We start from the raw sequence: 23,904 nt of genomic DNA on the forward strand, positions 1-23,904 counted from the left end.
ATATTAGATGAAAGTAGAACAGACAGTCTTGGTTCAAGGGTAAAAGGACTCAAAATGCTACCACCTGGGCCATCCTTCTGGCCCACTTGGCACTTCCATGGAACCCTAATGTTCTAAGAACACCGAAAATCGCAAATCTAGTCCCCAACTCCCATCCAGCCTCTTGTGTCCGTCTCTTCTAGCCCCAGCACAGGTTTGCCATGCGGCAACATGGGTAAGGAAACACCTCTACCTTTTCTCTACCAAGGACCTATTTTACCCACACCCAGGACCCAACATTATGAGGATTTCACCTCTCATAAAAAACTGCATTTTTGAAGCAGTAGCTAATTTATTTGTCTAGGTGATATTTGGAGTCAGTGACACCTCAACCTAAACCTTAGCCCTGCTATGCTTGGTAAATTCGGGAAAATTCCTGGATAGTGTGAAGTGAAAGTAGAAACCCAGCAGATGCTTGTCTTCTCTTCCTCTGCTTCTTATTTATTCAAAACAAATCTCCGTCAAAAAAAAAAATCAAATAACTAGGAATAAATCCAACACAAAACACTGAGAGAACTTAAAGACCTAAATAATAGAGGGTTATGCATGTAAATGAACTGGAAGTCTGTTTTTAAGTCAGTCCCCTCCCCATACTGAATCTTCAATGCATTTCAATTAAAAAAAAAAAAAAAAGATGTTTTTTTTTTTCCCAGGTGGAAATTGACAAGTTGATTCAAAAACATATATGGAAATGCAAAGAGCCACAAGCCAAGATAATGTTGAAGAAGAACAACAAGGCTGGAAAACTTACTCTATCAGTTTCAAAATTCATTATAAAATAATAGTAATTAAGACAGTGTGGCATTTGTTTAGGATAAATAGGCCAATAGAAGAAAAAAGAAGGTCCCAAAATAGACCTATACAAAGAGTCATCCAAATTATGACAAAGATGATGCTGAAGTTCAGTAAGTGGTGGGTTCACTGGATATTGTGGGTTGTGCCTCAGAAAGATACAATGAAGTCCTAACCCCCTCAGTACTTCAGAAGGTGACCTTCCTTGGAAATAGGATCTCTGTAGATATAATTCATTGAAATGAGGTCAGAGTGGATTAGGGTGGGTCCTAAATCCAATATGACCGGTGTCCTTATAAGAAGGAAATTTAGACACAGGGTGACATGAGGGGAACGGGGCCATGTGGGAATGGAGGCAGAGATCAGATCAATGCAGCTGCAAGCCAAGGAGTGCCAAGGAGCTAAGACAGATTCTTCGCTAGAGCCTTCAGAGGGAGCACGGCCCTAGCCACCCCTTGATTTTTAACTTCTAGCCTCCAGAACTTCTGAAACAATAATGTTTGTTGTTTGCTCCAGCGCCGAGTGTGGAGCCTGATGTGGGGTGCGATCCTGTGACTCTGGGATCATGACCTGCGCTGAAATCACGAGTTGGATGCTCAACTGACTGTGCCATCTAGATGTTCTGAAAAAAATTCTGTTTTTTAAAAAGTTTTATTTACTTTGAGATAGAGAGGGTGGCGGAAGGCAGAGAGAGAGGGGTAGAATCTCAAGCTGCTGGCAGTGCAGTGCCTGCTGTGGGGCTCAAACTCATGAAACTGTGAGATCAAGACCTGTGCCGAAATTAAGAGTCAGGCACTTAACTGACTGAGCCGCCCAGGTGCCCCTGAAAAGAATTATTCTTAACCTCTACTTTATACCATGCAAAAATGAACTCCACATGGATGGTAGAACCAAATGTGAAAGGTAAAATAATACTTTAAGAAGAAAACAGAATAGCTTCACACTTTGCGAGAAGTAAAGATTTTTAAAGAACAGAACACAAGAAAATGCTAACCGTAAAGGAAAAATATGATAATTTGGACTATATTAAGTATGACTTTGTCAAATGACATCAGAATCAAAAGGCATGCACACAGTGGAAGTTAACTGCGATGTTAAATCCAGCAAAGAACTCCTGTAAATCCATAAGGAAAAGGTAGACAACCTAATAAACAGGCAAATACTTGAGAAGAAATTTCACAAAAAAGGACATCCCAATGGCCATTAAACAGATTAAAAGCTGCTCTGGTCATCAAAGAAGAGTAAAATCACAATGCATTGTCTAAAACAACAAAAACATTTGTGAGGATATGGAATAAATGGAACTGTCATACATACTGATGAGAGTGTATATTGATAAAGACACTGGCAAACTCGCAGTATCTGAAAGCTGAACACACTCATATCCTATAACTCAAGGTCTCTCCATCAAGGAATCTATCCTACACAAATGTTACACATGCTCACCCATTGACATGTAGAAGAGTGTTCTTAGCAGTATTCTTTGTAATAGCCCTGCACTGGAAACAACATAAAAGCCCATGTATAATAGAAGAAGGGTTAAATAAATTTTGGTATAGTTATACAATATTACGCAGCAATGAGAATGAACAGACTCATAACAACATGGAGAAATCTTCCAAATACAATGTTAAGGGGGACACAAGATTACATAGCACAATTTTATTTACACAAAGTAAAATAACAAAATAAACAAAATCAAACAAAATTTGTTTGAAATGTTGTTAGAAATAATATTGAAATGTTGTTAGAAATAATGCTACCAGTTACGTTTGGAGTGGGTGTGGTTAGGGACTGGGAAGGGGTGTAAGGGGCTTTAGGTATTTGGGGGACATTCTTTCTCCATCTGGCTGCTGTTTGCACAGGAATGTTCGCTTCATGAAAAGTCAGTTATCGGTGCACTTAATTTCTGTACTTTTCTGTGTGAATGTTATACATCAATTAAAAAAAAATCTTGGTGGTTAATGCAGTGAAACCAGAAACAAAACAGGGCTCTTATAAGTACTGAAAGAAGACAGCACAGCAATCTAATTTAAGCAAGATAATTTAAAAATTTGCTCTGCTAAAAGCTTCAAAAATGCCATTTCATTAAATTGTGTTTTTTATTCACTTAAGATGACTCTCATGCCAAAGCTCTTGTATTGTCGTATCTCGGGATTGAATGAAGCAAACAGTTTCCAAAATAAAATAATACAAATCATTTTAATTTTATCTGATTTCTTAAAGCAAAAATTTAGATATTAAGACCAATTTTTTCATGTCAATTAAAAAAACAATTTTCTGGGTCCTGGTTCTGGTTTACCATCTGAAGAATCCCTAAACGAGAAAGTCTTGGGGATAAAGGTGTTTTCTTTCTGTGGCACTCAGTATTTCCCTTCCAGAGTCACCACGTGAGATTAGCTCATTCCTGCCAATGGAAGCCACAGCAGTTGAAGTCTGCCTTCGCAACCTGGTTGTGGATAAATGTATAATTTCCCCCTGACCATCTAAAATACTGAAAATAACTCCCCGGACACCACTCCAGTCTTTGCCAATTTCTATGGCTCTTCAGATTCCCACTGTGCAATGTCCATGGTCATCAGGTAGAGTCTTGACCTACCTCAGAGCAGCAGCATCATACGGTTGGAGAGAGAATTCTGTCGCCTAGTCCTGGGGGCAGCTCACCCCCCATCTTCTGCTAGGCCCTCTCCCCCTTCTGGTCAGTGCCTGGTGAGAGGAGAGCTCATCGTCATTCGACACACGCTCTGTACAACTGCTCTAGCTACCACTGAAATAAATCCCTTGGAGCAAAAAAACCATATGGTCAGACTTTTGGCTTTCTCAGACAGCTTTGTTCTCTCGGATCCTCCGGTAGGGAGATTTATTTGGGCACTTACATGGCATCCTGAGGCTGTAGGCAGTCCCACAGGAAGTGAAAGATGGCCACACCCACCATGGCCTACATGTTGAGTGGGGAAAGAAACCGCATGAGAAGACTCTGGAGGATGTGCGGCTCCTATGAAGGAAGGAAACCTCACTCACTCTCACCCTGAGAGGAAAGCATGGGGACCAGGGCCCTGGAGCTGTTATCCTCCAACCATCTTGAAGAAACCTGGGCTTTTCTCTGGCCACTACATTTCCCTCAATAGCAACTTCACAAAGGAGACTCCTTTTAGATTCAAGCTCTGTTGTTTTTGTGCAGACTTTCTGTGCTTATTCTATTCCTAATTTTGCTGCCTGACAATGACTTTGTGGGCACTTTAAGAATGTTTCCACATCCCCAGATAGAGATCCCTCTGGTTAAAAAAAAACAGACAAACAAACAAACAAAACCCTTGCTTTTTAGATATATATCTTTTATCATGAGTAACCACAGAGATTTTCCAGCACTTACATGGACTGAAGAAAACCATCCAGGCCAAATTCCTTGACAGCCTCTTAGCTAAATGACTTGGCTTTATCAGCCAGGGAAGGGATAGGCAAACTATATCCTGTGGGCCACATCTGGCCCGCTGCCCACTTTTACACAACCCATGAACTAAGAATGGTTTTTACATTTTTAAGTTCTTAGGGAAAAAATGAAAAGAATATTTCATGACATGTGAAAATTATAAGAAATTCAAATTTCAGTGCTTATAAATGGAGTTGTATTGGAACACAGCCATACCCACTAGTGTACCTATCGTGTCTGGCTGCTGTCATGATACAACAGAGTTGTCTGACAAAGACTATATGGCCCACAAGGCCCAAACTACTTACCATTTGGCTATTTACAGAGATTTGCCAAGTCCTAAGCTCAGGTAACTGTTATGTATTTGTGGAAGGCTGTGCCCTCTGATCTCACTCTCTGTTTTGAGCTTCTGAAGCTGTCTCTGCAGTCAGTCAAATGCAAGTCCTAATGCTGGTGCCAATTTCACACTAACCTACTAAACCCACACAACCCACTAGAGCAGGGCCTTTTTCAACCTGCGGTCTGGTAATCAGCATAATGGGCTGCAAAAACCTACTCAGTTTGGTTGTGCCTAGCATTTCTTTGATAAAATAAAAGAAAAATATCGAGGGCACTGTTAGGGACTGAATTATTTCCCCCTTGCCATTTCATGTGTTGAAGTTCTAACCCGCAACACCTCAGAATGTAACTGTGTTTAGAGACAGGGCCTTTAAAGAGGCAATTAAGGTAAAATGAGGTCTCAGGGTGGGCTCTAATCCAATATGACCAGTGTCCTTATAAGAGGAGATTAAGACATGCACAGAAGAGCAGATGTCCCATGTGAGGGACAAAGGGCAAAGATGGCCACCTGCAAGCCAAGGAGAGAGGGAATCAAGCTTGCCAACACCTTGATCTTGGACTTCCAGGCTGTGAGAAACTACATTTTTGTTGTTTGAGCCACTCAGTCTGTGTGGCAGCCTAGGCCACCCAATATAGGGGTCATACATAGTATTATTTGGTGAGAAAAAGCTTTTTTTCAATCACATATGCATGTGATATGGCTGTGATGTAAAAATGTAGTATATTCTGTGTGTTAGGTCAAAAATAAATTGACAAGCACTACACTGGAGAGACATATACACGCTTGGTACAAAATCACAGAGGGATGCTCTAACTGAGCCAAGACAAAAAAGGGGGAAGAGCCCTTACTGGGCACATGACAGGCACTCTGTGTACATTATTTCATTTCATTCTCACAGTGGCCCTCTGCATGGCTTAAGCTGTATGTCTCCAGCTGACCAACTTAAGTGCAGGGAAGTTAAGTGACTTACACAGCCAGGCCTGACTCCAAAGTTTATGATGTATTACTCCTCATCATGAATCAGTTTGTACTTCCATGTCCCTGAGAACAGGTTGCAGTGTGACGACATTAAGGATCAAAAGGAAGGGAAAACATTTGTAAATAATCATAGCTGGCACTTACCAAACACTTCCTATGTGCCAGGTACTGTGCCATGCTTTACATAAATGACCCCACTTCATCCTTATTAACCACCCACAGAGTAGGTTCTGTTAATCTGTGCTTTTCAGCTAAGGAAGTGTGGAAAAAATTAATTAACTTGCCCAAGGTTACAAAGCTGGTAAATTGCAGACCCAGGATTTGAACTCCCATTGATCTGACATTTAAGCTAGAACTCTTGCCCACCCCAACCTCTCCTTTGGCCCAACCATACTTATTGTCAACCTAATATATGTTTGCCAATAATCTCTGCTTGAAGAAAAAAGATGCATACTTTCTGTTCATATGTCCAATAAATGCCAACTGAACACATATTGCCTGCCAGGCCCTGTTCTGAGGGGTAGGGATACAATAATGAACAAAACAGAATTCTTGCCATCATGGTGAACGTTTGGATAAAACTTTAAAAATACAACCACAGCACAGTGGCTGAAATCACCCCATGTGCAGGGTCACGAGGAGTTGAGATTCAGGTGTGTTAAAGGTGTAGGCCAATGAAACTGAAGAAATGGTAGAAAACAAAGGAAGGTGGGTATGGTTTACTACATAGAAATTTCTGGTAATTGTATTCAATATCTCTTGTGTCCACCAGGTTTACTTATCATGTGGGCATGCTGAGTCTCCAAGCCGACTGGAAATGTTTCAATGGCAGGGGCTATGTCATATTTTAAAATGTCCCCTTTAGTGCTTGACATAGTGCACAGCAGTTTGAATTTATTTACTTGTTTTTAAGTTGTTTTCTTTTTTTAAATTTTTTTTTTAATGTTTATTTATTCTTGAGAGAGACAGAGACAGAATGCGAGGGGGTTAGGGGCAGAGAGAGAGAGGGAGACACAGAATCGGAAGCAGGCTCCAGGCTCCGAGCTGTCAGCACAGAGCCCGATGTGGGGCTCGAACTCACGAGCCGTGAGATCATGACCTGAGCCAAATTCAGATGCTCAACCAACTGAGCCACCCAGGCACCCCTTTAAGTTGTTTTCAAGAGAGATGTACACAGGTTACTCAGGGACTTTCAAGGCGGATGTAATGACAACGTTCAGACAGTCCGTGGGTAGTCCCAGTGCAGGATAGATACTGTCACGTGGTATTAAGCATGTGAGCAAAGAATTAAATATCAAACTGGAAGAAGGTAAGCTAAACCAAATGAGATACCAGTACAATGGTCAAGAAATTAGACTGAAAGCCTGGTCACGAGAATGTGAGAGAAAATAACGCTGAGTGAAAGGAAACCAGAGCACGGAGTGTGAAGAATGTAAATATATTAGCGGCAAATATTTTTCTTGTGGTTTGTCTTTAATTTTATTTAGGATTTTACATGCACAACAACTTTATGTTTTTAAGTCTGTTGATTTTTTTCATTATGAAATAATCAAGGAGGTAAGCAAATATTCAGATGCTGGAACATTCAATACATGTTATTTGTAATATCAAATGTGAGGAAATTTAATTCCATAGAAATAGGATGGTGAATGTTTAAGTAAATTATGTCTATATGTACAATGTAAAACTCTATAGTTGTTATTTAATGAGAAAATGATCACAATTTAATATTAAATTCAGGATCAAAACCATGTAAATGTATGTATGATGCACATCCTCGAAACAAAAGAGGGGAAAAAATACCGGCTTAACATTGTTTTCTCAATACAGTGTGATTAAGAGATGTTTTAACTTTCTTCTTTACAGCTCACCCAATTTTCTACAGTGAGTTCAATTTTAAAGTCAGGAAAAAAGAATCATTAGAAATAAGCTTAAGTCAAAGAGAAAGTTTGCATATAGTATCTTCATTTGCACATCTCTGACTTGCTGATGGTCTTGGCCACCGAAGGCCTTTGGCCACAGTGGCACAGATGGCAAATTCTGGTAATGTTATTAAAAAAGAAAAAAAAAAAAAGAAAAAAAGAAAGAAAGAAAGAAAGAAAAAAATATTTTTTACTCACCTGCAAAGAGGTTTCAAAACAGATTTGGCAGTGGCCAGGGTAGTCACAAGGATGTGATGATGAATTATAATGAATTACTTGGCTTTGACAATACTTTCATTCAACAAGCATTTATTGAGTGCCTGTCATGCTCTAAGCACCCTGTTAGGTACTGGAAGGTCAAGTTGAGTCTCTGGGAACAAGTGACCCATCGGGCTGACACTGAGCCTACACACCCCGACTCTAGCAAGATCCAGCAGCAGGCAGGGCTGGGCAGTAATTGTGCAGGCCTGCCCTCAATCCTCCCACCTCTTCTGGGCCGGGATCTGTGGCCTTGAGAAAGGCTGGCCTGGCCTCCCCAGCGCCAGCCGCCTCATTTGTAAAACAAGGATAATCCTGACCCAGTTCCCAGTGCTGTGGTGAAGAATAAATAAAAAGCATTCTGGGCTTGTTTCTCTCTATTCAGTGCCAGATGGGTTCTACCTGTTAATAGCCAGCATTGCTTCCTTCCTTTGGAAACTGTGTATTTATTCTTTTTTTTTTTTTTTTTAGGGGGGTTAGAAATGAGGTTCTGTGATTAAAGGGATATTCTGTATTTTTCTTCCTCCGAATATCTTAGATTAACAATTACAGAAATGAAAACTTGTTTCTCCACCTCAGACCAAAGCAGAGGAAACTCAAAAAGTTCTTACAAGGTTTGATGACATTCCAAGGACAGAACTAGGTGAGATACTGCTGGTCTTTAGGGAAATAATACAATTATTGCCAGCACTTCAAAACCTAATAAAATTAACTTTTAAAAGAGCAACATTTAGGCTAACCAAGTGCTCATCTATGTGTTATAAAATTTAACAGAAATTTCTAAGAAAGACTAAAGGGTACTGAACGGGTGCCCGAATCAGACATAAATAGGAAAATACTTCTCCTCTCCCATCCAAACTGAACTCATTTTCCAAACAATGAGAATGTCCATCTAATTAATGCCCTATTACAGGCAGAAGAAGAGGTAGGGAAGGAGCAGAGAAGACAGAGGGTGAAACACACAGACCTAAAAATGGGGCACACTGGAAGGCTCTCCTTTTTGGCTTTTAAGACGAACAAATAAGCACTGTACAAATACATTCAGCGAGAGAGAAAGCACAGTTCTAACACCTAGTGTGTGAATTTCACGTGAAAGGTTAAGGCTATTTTCAGTTGTTTCTACAACATCTTCCGATTCTTTGTGTTTCTTCTACCATAGTAAGGACTGGTAAACGGAGGGTTTCAACAGCTTTAGAAATATCTGGACCAAATCCTATCACTTCTCAACTGTTCATTTCAGTGATGTTAGCTGTCGATAACCACACAGGTAGGGCAGGGCACAAAGGGCTCAAGTGAAGCAAGAAACCTCTATTACTTCTCTCTCCCCTTCCCGCTGCTCTGGGGCCTTGTCCAGTGTTGTTATGCTGAGTCCCAAAGGCTCCAGCGTTCCCCCGATGGAGGGGAGCATGCAGGAGCGGCAGCCAGAGGTTATATCTCCAACGCAGATACTGCCTACGTCAGACAACGCTTGCAACGTCTAGCCTGGGTGGGGCAAGGCTGTACAACTGGCAACTGTCATTTATTCCAAAGGACTTGAGCGTGCTATGATGACATGTTCAGTAATTGCTCTATTTCTTAAAAAGAAGTTGTAACAATCATATTTAAAATGCTTGTTGATGCCCTGTGGGTATGAGTCACTTTGTAAAGCTGGATCAAAATGGATCCTCTGTTACGGGCTCCTGCTGGTTCTTTGATTCTAAACAGTTTTATAAATGTTAATGGGAGTAACGCACACATCAATGAGAGAATAAATTCCTTGGGTTTGGTGGGGCTTCAATTAATGATTTATAATAAGCAATGTAAAATGCTTTCTAATTTTCTTCCAAGTAATGACACACTACCCCAGAAGAGCTGAAAATAAGGCCCAGGTTTCACCACAGGGTGGAGAAGATCGGCAGTGGGTGGCAGGTGGCAGAGAGAAGGCTCTCCGGCTGGTTGGAGGCATGCTGGAGGCTCTGCAGAAGTCAGGGCGCAGCGTGTGGGAGCGGAGCAGTAGGGACAGACACGACTCACCCAAGGGATGATGGGCATGATGGAGGAAGAGAAAACTCACAAGAAGCGAGCCTGACACAGAAGGAATTTACTATAATCTAAAATGGGAACGACTGCAACTGTGCTTCTTAAATCTGTCACGGGATCATTCTTTTTTTTTTTTTTTTTTCCAGAGCATAAGTTAATACTATTCATTGACTTCCAAAAATACCCACCAAGATGGAAATGGGAATTTAAGTTCCAGGGATGATGCAGCAGGATTCCTAATGAATAGGTTGGTTTGCAGTGACACAGAGCTCTGCCTTGAATTTCTGGAAACCTAGCTTCGGATTTAACCCTCTCTTGCCCAGGCCTGCAGGCCTCTTCTCACACCTTCTCATGGGAAACCAAATGCCGATGACTGGTACCCTGTGAGGATGGGGTGAGGTGCCATGAGGGCTAAGGCAGAGTCAAGTATAAATTGCAAATGCCTGAATTCCATCTTTTAGGAAGAGAACAGATTAAAATTTTAATCCAAGAATGTCTTCAGTGTGACAGTGTTCGCTGTTCCATACTTAAATCACCTTACACCTCCTTACATTTTATCCTAATGCTTCACTGATACTGAGAACACCACTGCCAACAAATAAGACACCACAGCATCAAAGACCAGTGACAGATGCAAGGGGCATCTGCTCTTAGCCTCAGCAAGTCTGGTGTTAACATCCAGGCTCTGGCAGCAACAGGGCAGCACCTTGCTTGTTTAGCTCAGCGGTCACCTTGGTAGTTTTGGGAGCACTTTGGATTTAAAGGGTTTTGCATCTAAGCATTCCATTGTAAACCACTCCCGCCATAACCGAGGCAGGGGTCCACACATTGTGTGCATTATATGCAGGGTTACACAGCCTTTCAAGGGAGCTCCCCATTTTTCCTGTTAACAGCTGCCTGTATGGAATACAGGAAAACAATTCAGAAGTGCTTATCATGTGTCGTCTAACTGAATATTTATACGGAGAGAAACTTGATGGCTAGGGAAATGAATACCAAAATCCAACAGCACTTTCATACCAGCCACTTAGACGTATCTGGGAAATGGCCTCATTCACGCTGCAAATTATCAGAACACTGAGGGGGTCTCTTCCAGTGGTCCAGATCATACTAGAAGAACATGAACCCGTTACAAAAATTGCAAGTGAAGAGAACAAAGTATCAGATACCAACTTAGCCTTCCAGACATTACTGTGCGTGCCAAGTTAACTTACCAATGCAATGCTTAACCAGTGGCTATCTGCCAAAATCAATGCAGAGTGGGTTTTGAAGAAACTGGGTAAAACTCCTAGATTTCTCAACCACACATGTTTTTCTTGGCTAAGAAACTGTAAAATTTTGGGAGAAGATGACCAGAATCCAGCTGAAGTTCCTCTAAGTAAGGAAAATGACAACTAAGGAGCCTAGCTGTTTACCCACTTTTCTCCAGAAAAAAGCCCCATCCGCTTTGAGAACTGTTTTCCGGATCCACCATCTGCCTCAAAAAGGCAAGTTCCCACTGACCTTCGGAGGCCACTGGGAGTTCCAAGGACACACTCCCGTTTCATCCTCTGAGCACTGTTCTGGGTTAATTCACAGTTTTTCAGATTTTCTAAATCAGGTAACTTTCAGGGGTACACATTAATTTGGCTGTTTCAAAAGTATTCATCAATCACTTTAAATATTTGGGCTTCATTAAAAAAATTCCTTTTCCAGATGATGCTGCTTTTGTGCCTTGACTCTGGACATGAGGTTTCTTTCACCCTGTGGATCATTTTTTGAAGTCAACAAGTAACATTAATAAATGTCCAAGAGCCTTTCTTATCCTCAAGCCACCCTGAACTGAGGACCACAGTTTACAAAGCTGACCAGCTCCTGGCCAGTCTCATCAGTCTTCAGCTTTTTAGTTTCCTATTCTCCCATCAACAAATGGTCAAGCACGATTCTTGTTGACATCAGGGAGGAAAGTAACCCACTTCACAATGTTTTCGGCCGGCGTGGGGATGGGAGGTGGAGGCCACAGAGGTAAATGGCTATGGAAGAACCTGAATGAACAGGTGTGTCTGCCTAAGGCTCTAGCTGGTTCACCTTGAACATTATCACTCCTGAGATAACAAAACAACAATGTGCTGTGGATAATTTCACTTCTGCAGCAAACAGTGCAATCTGTGGAATTATCTGAAAAAATAATCTGCGAAGGAGCATGTGGAATTTCAGCTTCCCAAAGAAGCCATGCAACATTCATGTGGGACATTTTGCTTTCCAAGAAAACGTTGCAAATATCCGCCATGTCAGGAATGGAGCAAACCACATGAATTGAGAAGAGGGAAAGCATCTTCTTTCCCATAAAATGACCTTCTCCCCTCTAAATAGTTTCCCATGTGCTAATTTGCTGAGAGGATAAGACAGTGTGGACACAGCTACTGGTTCACTGAAGTATTCTTATCCTCATATCCTCAGTTTACATCAAAAGCTGCTAAAGTAAACCAAATAAACTTAAAAAGTACATTTCATTCCCACGTGTTTAGATTTATTTTTGAGACAGAGAGAGAGAGCGCCAGCGAGCAAGCACAAACAGGGGAAGGGCAGAGAGAGAGAGAGAGAGAGAGAGACAGAGAGACAGAGAGAGAGAGAGAGACAGAGAGAGAGGGAGAGAGAATCCCAAGCAGGCTCTGCACCATCAGCACAGAGCCTGGTGCAGGGCTCGAACTCATGGACCATGAGATCATGACCTGAGCCAAAATCATGAGTCAGCCACTTAACCAACTGAGCCACCCAGGGGCCCCTCATTCCATGTGTTGAAAAGCCAGGAAAAGGCACTGTGGTCCTGAAAATACAAGAAGGCCAAGCTTAAGGATTCAGAAACGAAAGCAAAAACAAAAACAAAAACAGGGTAAAGTCAGGCTTTGGGGAACATCTACATCTCCTGTTACCATAAAGCTCTCAGTCCCTGGAGGATGTGGGGGTGATGCTTTTCCCCAAGTCAGAAGAGACCCTGCCCACTCCACTCTACCCTGAGCGTATCTTTCTCCCCAACTGGGCACTGTGGAGGGCTCGGGGAGCTCATAAGCAGACCTCTGCTGACGATTCCCCTATCACATTTCAGTCCAAAGAGGAATAAATGTGATTCATCGCAAAACCACTAATAGGTATTTTTAAGCCTGAAGGAAGCAGAGCTTCAGGTTTTTCTTTCATCCTACTGAGTAGCCAGATTTTGGAAACATACATACCTGCCCCAAATAGCATCTAATGCAGTGAATGGCACAACCTGGATGTTTTGGTCCCTGGTTTTGGTCCCTGTTAACTGGGATAGAAAACATAACCCGGCCTCTTGGTAATAAGGGGCTACCGAGGCAGTTCTTATACCAGCAGAAAAGAAAACAAGGGCAGTGACTCATAAGCAGAGTCTTATGAGTCTTTATACAGCATAGAAAGTCGTGCTTGTGTGGAAACTTGGAGGGCTGGAGAAGAAGAATCTGCTGTGTCAGCATCATGTAGTGGAAAGATCTCAGGACTTAGGAAACCCGATTCTGCTACCAGCTTCACTGATTTTTTTTTTTCTTTTCTGTGACCTGAGTGGTCACTTCACCTTGTTAGTTCTCAGCTTCCTTATAAAATAAAAAGGATAGACAGACTCTGATGTTCCTTCCAGGCCTCTACCCAACCCTACCGGGGGTTCATCTCCTGGGGTCTCGGTCCTCCCAGCTCTCCACACCTTTTGGAAGAGCGTCTCAGACAGCAGAGCCCTCCGCCAGCCTCACCTCCCTCCAGGGCCCTTTCTGCCACCCCAAGATAAACACCAGAGGGCCCAGAGTGTGTTTGTGAGCCCACTGTCTGGGGCTACAGTGCATTCATTCTCCATGGATGGTCCTGGGGTTACGAACACCAGGTTCTGGAGGCTTGTCCATCAGCTAAGAGGCTGTAAAACACAATCCCTCCTAGCCCCGGCTTTCCCATCACTAAGGTGAAGCCAACAGCATCTTTCTCACGGAACTGCTGAATGTCAGGCGCTCGGACCTTTGAGTAGCGCCAGATAAAATTCAGGACATCCAGCTAGATCTGAATTTTGCATAATTTGGGACAGACTTATACTTAAAACATTATTTATTGCTTATACGAAATTCAAATTTACTTAGGTATCCTGTATTTTTTTTTTTTTTTTATTTGCCAAATTTCGCAACTCCACACATGACAGATGCTGCTGTTGGTGGTATTGGGTCCAGGCTGCCCCACCAAATCAGCCTTACACAAAACCACTGCTGGCCCGACTTCTGGGTCTTAGGAAAAAGACTCCATGTGGGTAAGGATTTTTTTCTCTCACTGCTCCTAAACTACTGCCTTCTAGTCCTGCCATCAGCTTTACATCACCACATATCCTACCTGGCTCTCCCAGAGGTACCCAAACTGTCTACTGACCACTTTCCAATCACACTCGCCATGCCCCAGGCTCGGAAATGGGATCAAATTAATTCGTGCACATATGCCACTGATCATTTCATGAGTCATCAACCTCCCCTGAAGCAATTTTTCCTTCTTAAAGGTCACTTATAACCTCAAATTAAAATGATCGAATTGTAGGCCATCCAAAGATTGAAGTGAAAAAAAGTAGCCTGTGTGAAAAAAAAAAAAAAGCATGATGGGGCTGGTCCCACCTCTTGCTGGTTCTCACAGCAGTTCCTCTAAAGTGTTTCTGCTTTTTCTAGCCTTTTCCGTTTGCCTTTTTCTGAACCCACAGCAGCTCTCATGGCAGCTGAAGACCCTGTGGATGAGGGGCAAATGGAAGGACAGAGTGGAATGGGGTGGAATAGGAAATGGGGGTGTTCTGTCTACTAGGAAATGGTCCCCACACTCTGCCCCTGCCTGCAGCCACCCTCTCAGTCACCAGGGCAGGTCCGGGGGCTCCCTAGTGCCAGCATTGATTAAGACTAGAAAACACAAAGCCTGCCCAGTCTATCTCCTTTTTGAGCACCTTGTGTTCAGAAATGAAACCCAACTGCATGCACTTGTAACTCCTGGCTCCTGAATGCTGGCCAAAGTAACTCTGGGGGGCATTAAGCATGACCTAACTAGACCTAACTAGGCCTAACTAGGAGAATGGACCCTTTGGTCCAAGCAGAATTTGAACTTGTGTCTTCTGGACACTCCCCATTGTCCATGATACCATTTTATTCAGGGTCTTGAGCCCTGATCTCACTTTTCTTTTGGGACTGTGAATGCTGATACTTTTTTCAGAATATGGTCACTGACAAGGACTGACTAAGCATTTCATGGGCTTATAAATAACAAGTGTTCTACTGAAAGGATTTACTTTAATACAGGACTTTTAATTTTTTTTTTTTTTTGTAAGAAGTGTCCAGTATTTAGGGAATTATATTTCATTATCTTGAGTCACACTTTGGTAGTCAATAAGCTTCTTTTCTTAACAGATGATGGTGAGGAACTCCATGGTCCATAGCAAAACAGATACTAGGCTTTCCCCCTGGATAAAAGGCAATGGTCTTTTCAAAGTCCTGCACCGGAGCCAGGAGGAATCTGGCCATTCCAGCTAATGCATCAGTTCACTGTGGTTAACAAGGAGTTGACAGAACAGTTATTCCCCTCTCTCAGATTTAGTTTTTTTTTTTTTTTCCTCTCATTAAACTGCATTTTTCAGGAGAATTTATATTTACAACCATTAAGTGTTTCTCTCTCTCACCTTCAGGTAACAGTAAAACATGGCACAAAAGGCAGGGGTCCATTGCCCTTGAACCAGTTATCTGTTCAGAAGGCCACTTGGGTTTGGGGTAATATATTTATCATATTCTGTGTCTAGTGTGCAAAACGTCAAAAGTGACGAGGGCCTGGGAGCCATCTTCAGCATTCCTAAGCCAGGAGGTAGAGGGCTGGGGCCCAGGAACCTGCATTTTCACAACCTCCCCAGTTGATCTTGAAGCGCCTTCAAGTTTGGGGAACATTCTGGTACACAACACATTGCTATTAAAGCTGAGGTCAGAGGTCAGTCCCTTTGGAACCAGTCAGCTTGGGGCTGAATTGCAAAGAAATCTGCATATGCCCACTTTATCAGTCAAGGTTCCAGCAGGAAGCAGGCAACACTCTCGAATTATGGTAATTTGAAGGAAATTTAATAAAGGGGTGATTTACACAGAAGTGGGTGGGGTGCAGGAAAGCCACAAGGTACAGTACAGTCCCCTGTGCTAATAACACAGGGGAATTGGGTAGGGCAGGCTCTGTCACACCCCAAGGCCTGAAGGGGCCAGAGGAGAGGGTGAGTGCCTAAACCTGGAACAGAAATGCGGGTGGATGGCACTGCATGACAGGAGCTGCGTCCATCCTTTAAGAGCCACTGCCTAGCTGAGAAATCCCACAGAAAATAAGGATCCTGACCTCACTCCTGCCCTCTGGGCTCAGGTACTCCCCCTGCTGGACCCAACTGGGAACCAGAGGCAATGGAGCCCACCAAAGCACCACACAGGTCAGTTTTTGGGGGGCAGAGAGGGAGGACAGTGCCTGGTCCTCCCTACAGACACAGTGCCAGGGAGTGTCAAGCCTTCACCACCATCACAGACGACAGCGTCCCGTGAGCAAACACTGAGCCTCTGATGCCTCCACCAGGCCCACTCATGACAGCACCTGATGGTATAGGTAGCTGCAGGACACAGGAACAACTCTGTCTAGGAAAGGATTTCAAAAATCAACTCACAAATGTACTTCTCAAATATCTACTGAGCACCGACTCCAGAAAAGACATGATATTTCACATTTTAGTCTTGTAGTAAAGGCCTTGGTGTCTTTCATGTTGAACTCAATAGGGCTACTGCTGGGAGATGTGTTCATAGGGTTTAGTGAAGCGCCTATTGCTACTTTTTCTTTAAAAAAAAAAAAAAAGGCATTGAAATAAATATATTATAGAAAAGGAAAATATCTCAGAGTTTTTAAAGTGGAAACATTGAACTTTTGCATGTACTCATAGCCTGTAACAAAAGTGACTCTTTTTTTCCCCCTTTTAATATATATGATTTTCCAAATAGGTTTTACCTGCACGTAAGCAGACAACTGAACACAGAATGTGAGGTTGGGGGGCCTGAAACAAATAGGCTGAGAGACGATTTATCCCATCCTTCAACTTCTCCCCAACTCATGTTGGTTCCACTGAACGTAACAAGCTCTCAGGAGGCATCATGTCTGACCACCATTCTCTATGCTCACCTTCACTGGGTGCGCAATAAACAACTTGTAAGTCTCACTGTGCCTGCATTTGCCCGGCTCACTGGCAGCAGTGAAGGAACAGTCTCGGGGGTTCTCTGGGTTAGCGGCCCGGTGCAGAGGCATCTGCTACCACGGGACGCCCCAGGTGACTTCAGAGGCACATCACACACTTACAAACTGAAAACCTTATTCCTTTTTCAATGCTTTACAAGTCTTCTCCAACATCCAAGTCTCAGCTGGATGCTGCACGTCTACACGGCTCTCTCTGTCACACCTGCCAAGGCCCCTCTTTCCCACTAAGGTATGGCCTTAGGCCCTAGTCTTCTACGGGAAAGGGCATGTATGAGATTGTGGCAGCACTCTTATTTTCATTTATTTATCTTAATGGTGACGATTTATTCATATGAAATGATAGTGCTTTTCTACTGGAGGTCACAAAGTTTCCTTTTTTTTTTTTTAACGTTTATTTATTTTTGAGACAAAGAGAGACAGAGCATGAACGGGGGAGGGTCAGAGAGAGGGAGACACAGAATCCGAAACAGGCTCCAGGCTCTGAGCTGTCAGCACAGAGCCCGACGCGGGGCTCGAACTCACGGACCACGAGATCATGACCTGGGCTGAAGTCGGCCGCTTAACCGACCGAGCCACCCAGGCGCCCCACAAAATTTCCTTTTAAAATAAGGCTGGTTTAGTATAAAAAATTAATTTAAGGGATGTGATATAAATAATGCAGGTGCTACACCAATATAGAGGAGGTAATACAGGTGGTATACAAATGACTAGACCCTGGGAAACACTGATCTAGTGCTAAGTATGCCTCATGACTCAGAGAGACCTAGGTTTTAGTTCTAACAGCCATCAAATAGCAATAACGGTTAATTTTATTGCCTTGTAAACAAACAATTCTTTCACTGAAGGCAGTAGTTCTGGTCAGAGGGTTGCAGCTCAAAGAGAGCCATAAAAATTTCGTAAAATTGCTTTGTAATCTGAATCCTATCTTGTTCTTAACAGAGATGCCTGTGCTAAACGTTAAACGTTTACACAGTATACTACTGGAGGATGAAAATACGGCATAATAAATTACCAAGGGAGAGGACGAGGGCTGAATGCTGCTCTCATCCGGTCTGACAGGAGGGCCTGGGGCACGCCCCTTGCAATGCGAGGAGAAAAACCTCATTCACCTAAGACTCCCTGACAGGACTCCAGGGCTGTCCAGGCAGAGTAAATTACAAAAGCAATTTGTCATGGTACGTGAGTCTTTTTGATGTTTGGTGAAAATACTGCACACTCTGTGTGGTGCTGCTCAGGGAAGACATGGCCATCGTCCCTTCCTACATGAACTGTGAAGCTCTTAAGGCATTTTACCTCCGCCCTGTTTTGTTTCAAGTCAGCCCGAAGCCCAGATGCTGACCTCTTGAAAAATTTACACTTATGTTCATATTCCTTTCAAGTCAAGATCTCGGGAAACATTAAATCAACCACTGTATGGTGACTTTTTTCTTCTCACTGGCACGAGCATGAGGAAGCCGGGGGGTAAGGTGCACACACCCCTACTTGTGTGGACTGCGTGTGCCCACCAAGCCCCTATGTGCACTTGCACTTTGCTAAATACCACATATCAGCAGACACTCTGGAGCTGGGGCCCTTTCCCTAGGCACTGTCTGCTGTTTACTTGTTTTAAAAATATTTCTACAAAGCATCTATTGTTCTCCATTCACTATATAATTGTATGATACGTTGGCAAACAACTGTTCCTCAGTGAATAAAAGTGTGTTTACCAAAGAATAATTGGCATTATTTGGCACAGTGAGCAGACCTTGCCCAGCACCAGCTGATGTATGTTGCAGACATGGAGTCCTCGTCCTTCTGCCCTTGCTGGATGTGCAAATAAGTAGTCGGTACTTGTTAATTCTGGGATCTTAGTTTTAGCCACGTAAGACAAAGGGATGCTGTTTCATGCTGTATGATTTCATTTGTAAAATGTTTCTAATTACTCTGTTGCTAGAATTACAGGAAATAAATAGACTTCAATTTTACTTAAATCCTAAAATTTAGATTCAGACAAAATGGTTTAAAACATGCCATAATACTTAGTACCTTATTACTACTTATTACTACCCATACTGGACAGTATGGGTAAAGATGCTACCGTGCTCCTTATTCTAAAAGAATCCAGTTTCACAAAGAGACTTGAGGACAAAGGGCAAATACAGTTTTCGGTATGAGGGCTCTCAAATCGTATCTGCACCATACATATTTTTGGGTGTCTGCCCCATTCTTGTCCTGTTTTCTGGGAATCCGTCCTGCCAATAGCTCGGCAGTGAACCATGTGACCATAGCTAAGCCAGCAACATGATTGGACAGAAGTGTACAAGTGAAATTCCTGAATATCATAGAACAAAAGGAGCTCCTTGGGGCACCTGGGTGGCTCAGTCGGTTGAGCGTCCGACTTCGGCTCAGGTCATGATCTGGTGGTCTGTGGGTTCGAGCCCCGCATCGGGCTCTGTGCTGACAGCTCGGAGTCTCGAGCCTGCTTCGGATTCTGTGTCTCCCTCTCTCTCTGCCCCTCCCCCACTCGTGCTCTCTGTCAAAAATAAATAGACATTAAAAAAAATTTTTTTTAAAGAAAAGAATAAAAGGATCTCCCATCGCAAATACTAAAGGGATGTGAGTAAGACTCATCAACTGAGAATCTGATGCCCTCAAAGGAAGAAACCTTTCTGATGACATTTTACATAAGCTGGTCTTAAGGAAGACTCATAAATGCCTCAGTAAATCCCAAGTGATTACTGGACTGGTGTTCCCTAATAGTACACACCAGTGGCTACACATGAAGTTTTCAGACAAGAAGATAAAGTCCATAAACCAAATGCCAGACACAAATGTGGTACAGCATGTGAGTTCTACTTAAAGTCAGTCACAACTGCTGCTTTGCTATAACTCCCCCATATAGTAATTGTCAAACACTGTGGCAAGACACCAATGATCGTCTCAATCAGACAACACAAACACACTTCTTTCCACAAATTTCTACCAAGTAAAAAAAAAAAAAAAAAAAGTCTGATACTGATGCTTTATGCACACTCAAGGCCAGCTTATAAATACTCCACTCAGTGATGACATAATTTTGCAACAGTGAAAAGGAACTGGCAAAATCCACCTCTTGCCATTCAACTGAAGGAAGCCCACCCACATGTACCAGCTAGGAACCTACAGGGTGTATGGCTTGGCTTAAAAAGATAAGTCAAGCCAATCCGATTGCTCTGCCAGGAGGAACTAGAAAATGGAGAAACTGTTACTAGTTCGCTGTGGGTTGCTAAGCTAATAGATCATTCTGGTCAAAAGGCTTTTTTTTTCCCTTTCTTTTTCTTTTTCTTTCTTTCTTCATCACAGCTCTTTAAATACAATTCATAATTATTCACCTAGGGAGAACATTTGAGAAGGAAGAAAAGCATGCACATAATTCCTCGGTGAGAGGTGCAGAAAGCAGGGGCTACTGTTTGGTTCATCTGATGCGTGAAGTCTTGCAGGCCAACAGCTGCTGGCTCTCCGGGCATCACAGGTGATGAGGAAAACGGCAGCTTTGAAATTAGAATACAAAGAAGAAACATATGTGCCAGCTCTCAGGGAATATGTCTGAGGACCCTCTGCACCCCAAGCCCCCGCCTGGCGAGTGCAAAGTGCTCAAGGATGTCCGTGGAACTGCGTGGCACTGAACTTGGCCCACGAGCAGGCTTGAGTGGAAGTCGGACAGGCCTCGAGTGACACACAGGTTTGAGCGAAGAGCAGCACGGCTGCTATCAGCGCCACGTCTAACCTGACAAAGCACGTCGTGAAGAACCAGCCTGTGACTGGCTGGGCAGGAGGGGCGGGTGCCAGGGCCTCCGAGAGGGGGCAGGGCAGATGGTGATGCTTGGGGGGAGCGAGCGAACAGAAGTGCCCAGAGCAAAACCCCGAGACTCCTCCATCTAAACGGATGTGCTAATGGCTCCCATGGAGCGGGTGTAAGAGGCCTTAGCACATATGCCTCCGTCTACTGTACTGGCTGTAAATAAACCATGTGCTTGTCTGCACCATCTGCTTAGTGTGCACTTTGTGGAACTGTGTGAAGAGAAAAAAGTGTTTGGGGCCAAATGTCTAGAAATTCTTTAGTTGTATACTTAGAAACCAAATGCGCTTACACAGCTAAATTATTACATTTCCTTTAAAGTGGGTAATTAAATTAAAAATGCTCCCCTTTTTAATGGGTGGGGGGGCAGTGCTGGACAGTAGGGGGCCACACAGCCCTGAAAGGTCAAATAGTAGGTCGCGGGCGCAGAATGAGGCTGGAGACAAGGATCCTACAACTGGAGTTCACCAGTCGTTAGTCACACTTAACCAGTCTTCACTGCAAATTCTTCATCTATAAAAGAGTGTGTCAACCATCTTCCTCAGAGTGTATTCTGAGAACTGGATCTTTAGATAAAAGATATTATGCGCATACAACATGTTTTTATGGAGACGGGTCATGTCCTCTATAAAATACCAAGTATATACATCATACATGATCACTCCTCAGATACACACAGAGATTGCTTATCGCTCATTATTTTTACTTCTTCAAAATTATATAAATAATGCAACTAATTCACTCAGGAAACAATTATTTACTGACCATTCACTATATTGTAAACCGTAGAATAATTGTAATCAGATGTAAGACATCTACAATCATGTTCTAAAATCATAGACTTAGTGTGTTGCAAATAATTTTCAAAACGGTTGGATTTGTGTTTTCAAAACTGAACAGTTTACAGAATTTAACAGTGGTGTATTTTCCCACCTCTGTATTTGTGACGATCTAAAGTTTAGTGATTTCAAAGAGTTCAAAGAACACCCTCACTTAACCTGGATGGCCTATTCCCCAGGCCTAATACAGCAGCAATTTTAGGCAGATACTACATATGCTCCCAGAGAACCCAACAACTTTATGGAAAATTCTCTAATACAGCATGAACAAACACCCTGGTTCATGCAATGCAACCCTGTGAGAATAATCATACTGTGTTAGCCTCATTTACAAACTATATCTCATCTTGACAGAACCCCCAGAGATAATGTAGGTCAAATCCTGATAAAACAAATTCCCAGGATTGCTCAAAACTTTTTATGGAGCTGAACTTTGACTCTATCAGAATTTGCTTGGAGGAAGGAAGAGGTAATGAGTATAGAGGTTAGAGCTAGCGCTCTGCACTCAGGCAAAGTCCCAGATCACAGCGTAGCAGCTGTGGTCTTAGACCAGCTACTTTACCTCTCTAGGCCTTGGTTTTGTCATCTATAAAATGGACATAATAATAGCACCTATCTGAGAGGATTTCTAAGAATTGTCAAGTCAAACAGGTTAGCATACTGTAAGGACTCCATGAATATTAGCTAATACACAGATCTTCGTTGTGTGGAAACAGAATTGGCATGGAAACCAGAGGGTCATCAAAGAGGTGTTACTGAAACTGGAAAGCGGGTTGAGGATGGGGAGACCCTGCTAACTTCTATGTCCCAACAGCAGCTGTGTCGCCCTTGCTGGGCAGACAGCACAGAGGGGCCAAGGAAATCAAGGGAGATGGACCTTCCTTCTAGTTCCGTCCCAGCAAGACTTGAGCTGGAGGAGAGAGTACAGGATGTTCTGGAAGCAGCACAAGTGAACCTTAATTTCTCATCACGTCCCAACATGGGAGTTGGGACATTCTGATGTAAAGTAATTCTGTAAAGAGAAAGCACAATGTTTGCTCTGGATGAGTTTTAAAACTAAAGGGGGAAATCCCATGCTAACGATGTATTTCAACACTGGTCTTATTAAAAAACTTTACAGGGGCGCCTGGGTGGCTCAGTCGGTTAAGCAGCCGACTTCGGCTCAGGTCATGATCTCGCGGTCCGTGAGGGCTGTGAGTTCGAGCCCCGCGTCGGGCTCTGTGCTGACAGCTCAGAGCCTGGAGCCTGTTTCAGATTCTGTGTCTCCGTCTCTCTGACCCTCCCCTGTTCATGCTCTGTCTCTCTCTGTCTCAAGAATAAATGTTAAAAAAAAAAAAACAACAACTTTACAAACAGGTCAAAATGGCAGGGAGAAAACAAATCCTAACCACTGGGTTAGTTTTATTTTTTACTTTTTTTATTTTTTCAATATATGAAGTTCATTGTCAAATTGGTTTCCATACAACACCCAGTGCTCATCCCAAAAGGTGCCCTCCTCAATACTCATCACCCACCCTCCCCTCCCCTCCCTCCCACCCATCAACCCTCAGTTCCACTGGGTTAGTTTTAGAAGTGGCTTTGGATTTATAAACTAAGGTTTTTTTTTTTATTTTTTTAATGTTTTATTTATTTTCGAGACAGAGAGAGACAGAGCATGAGCAGGGGAGGAGCAGAGAGAGAGACACACACAGAATCCAAAGCAGGCTCCAGGCTCTGAGCTGTCAGCACAAAGCCCGATGCAGGGGTCAAACTCACAAACTGTGAGATCATGACCTGAGCCGAAGTCAGACGCTCAACTGACTGAGCCACCCAGGTGCCCCTATAAGCTAAGTTTTGATTCTCAAGACAAAAATGCGGAGGAGAATGAAAAAGCTGCATTACACTGACAAGGTCCCAGATTCTCACCAAAACCAGAACAAAGTAAAGCCTGAAGCATGAAAAGATCTTTTCTGCAAGCTTTTGGAATTTCCTGGAAGGATGAAGATATTACTAGAGCTGTGAATTTAACACAGGTAAATTTTGATCTTCTGCCGAAAGATTGGAAATAATTAGGAACTGGAGATAGAAAAAGGTTTATGCAAAATTTGTATACACACAGTACATAAAATGTATACTATGTGTAGAATTAAGAAAACATATACCCAAGTTATGAATTTCACACAGGCAAGAATATTTCAAGGAGTAATCCTAAATAAAATATTTTTAAAACATCT

General features: G+C 42.8%; 1 protein-coding gene across 7 annotated transcripts in view; it reads right to left on the reverse strand.

The window, feature by feature from the left end:
- The window catches only part of FYN (FYN proto-oncogene, Src family tyrosine kinase), a 216,791-nt gene that overhangs the window by 129,886 nt on the left and 63,001 nt on the right, over window positions 1-23,904 (reverse strand). Inside the window, exon 1 of one of the 7 annotated variants that reach the window (XM_040474403.1) lies at window positions 7,700-7,891. The exons of the other annotated variants lie outside the window; for them this stretch is intronic. The gene's annotated coding sequence lies outside the window, so the exon portion shown is untranslated. Of the gene's footprint in view, window positions 1-7,699; window positions 7,892-23,904 lie in introns of those variants that run through there. 7 annotated transcript variants of the gene reach the window in all.

This window comes from Herpailurus yagouaroundi, unplaced genomic scaffold, assembly GCF_014898765.1.
Source record: "Herpailurus yagouaroundi ecotype Mexico unplaced genomic scaffold, PumYag 139, whole genome shotgun sequence".
In the NCBI taxonomy this organism is placed as follows: domain Eukaryota; kingdom Metazoa; phylum Chordata; class Mammalia; order Carnivora; family Felidae; genus Herpailurus; species Herpailurus yagouaroundi.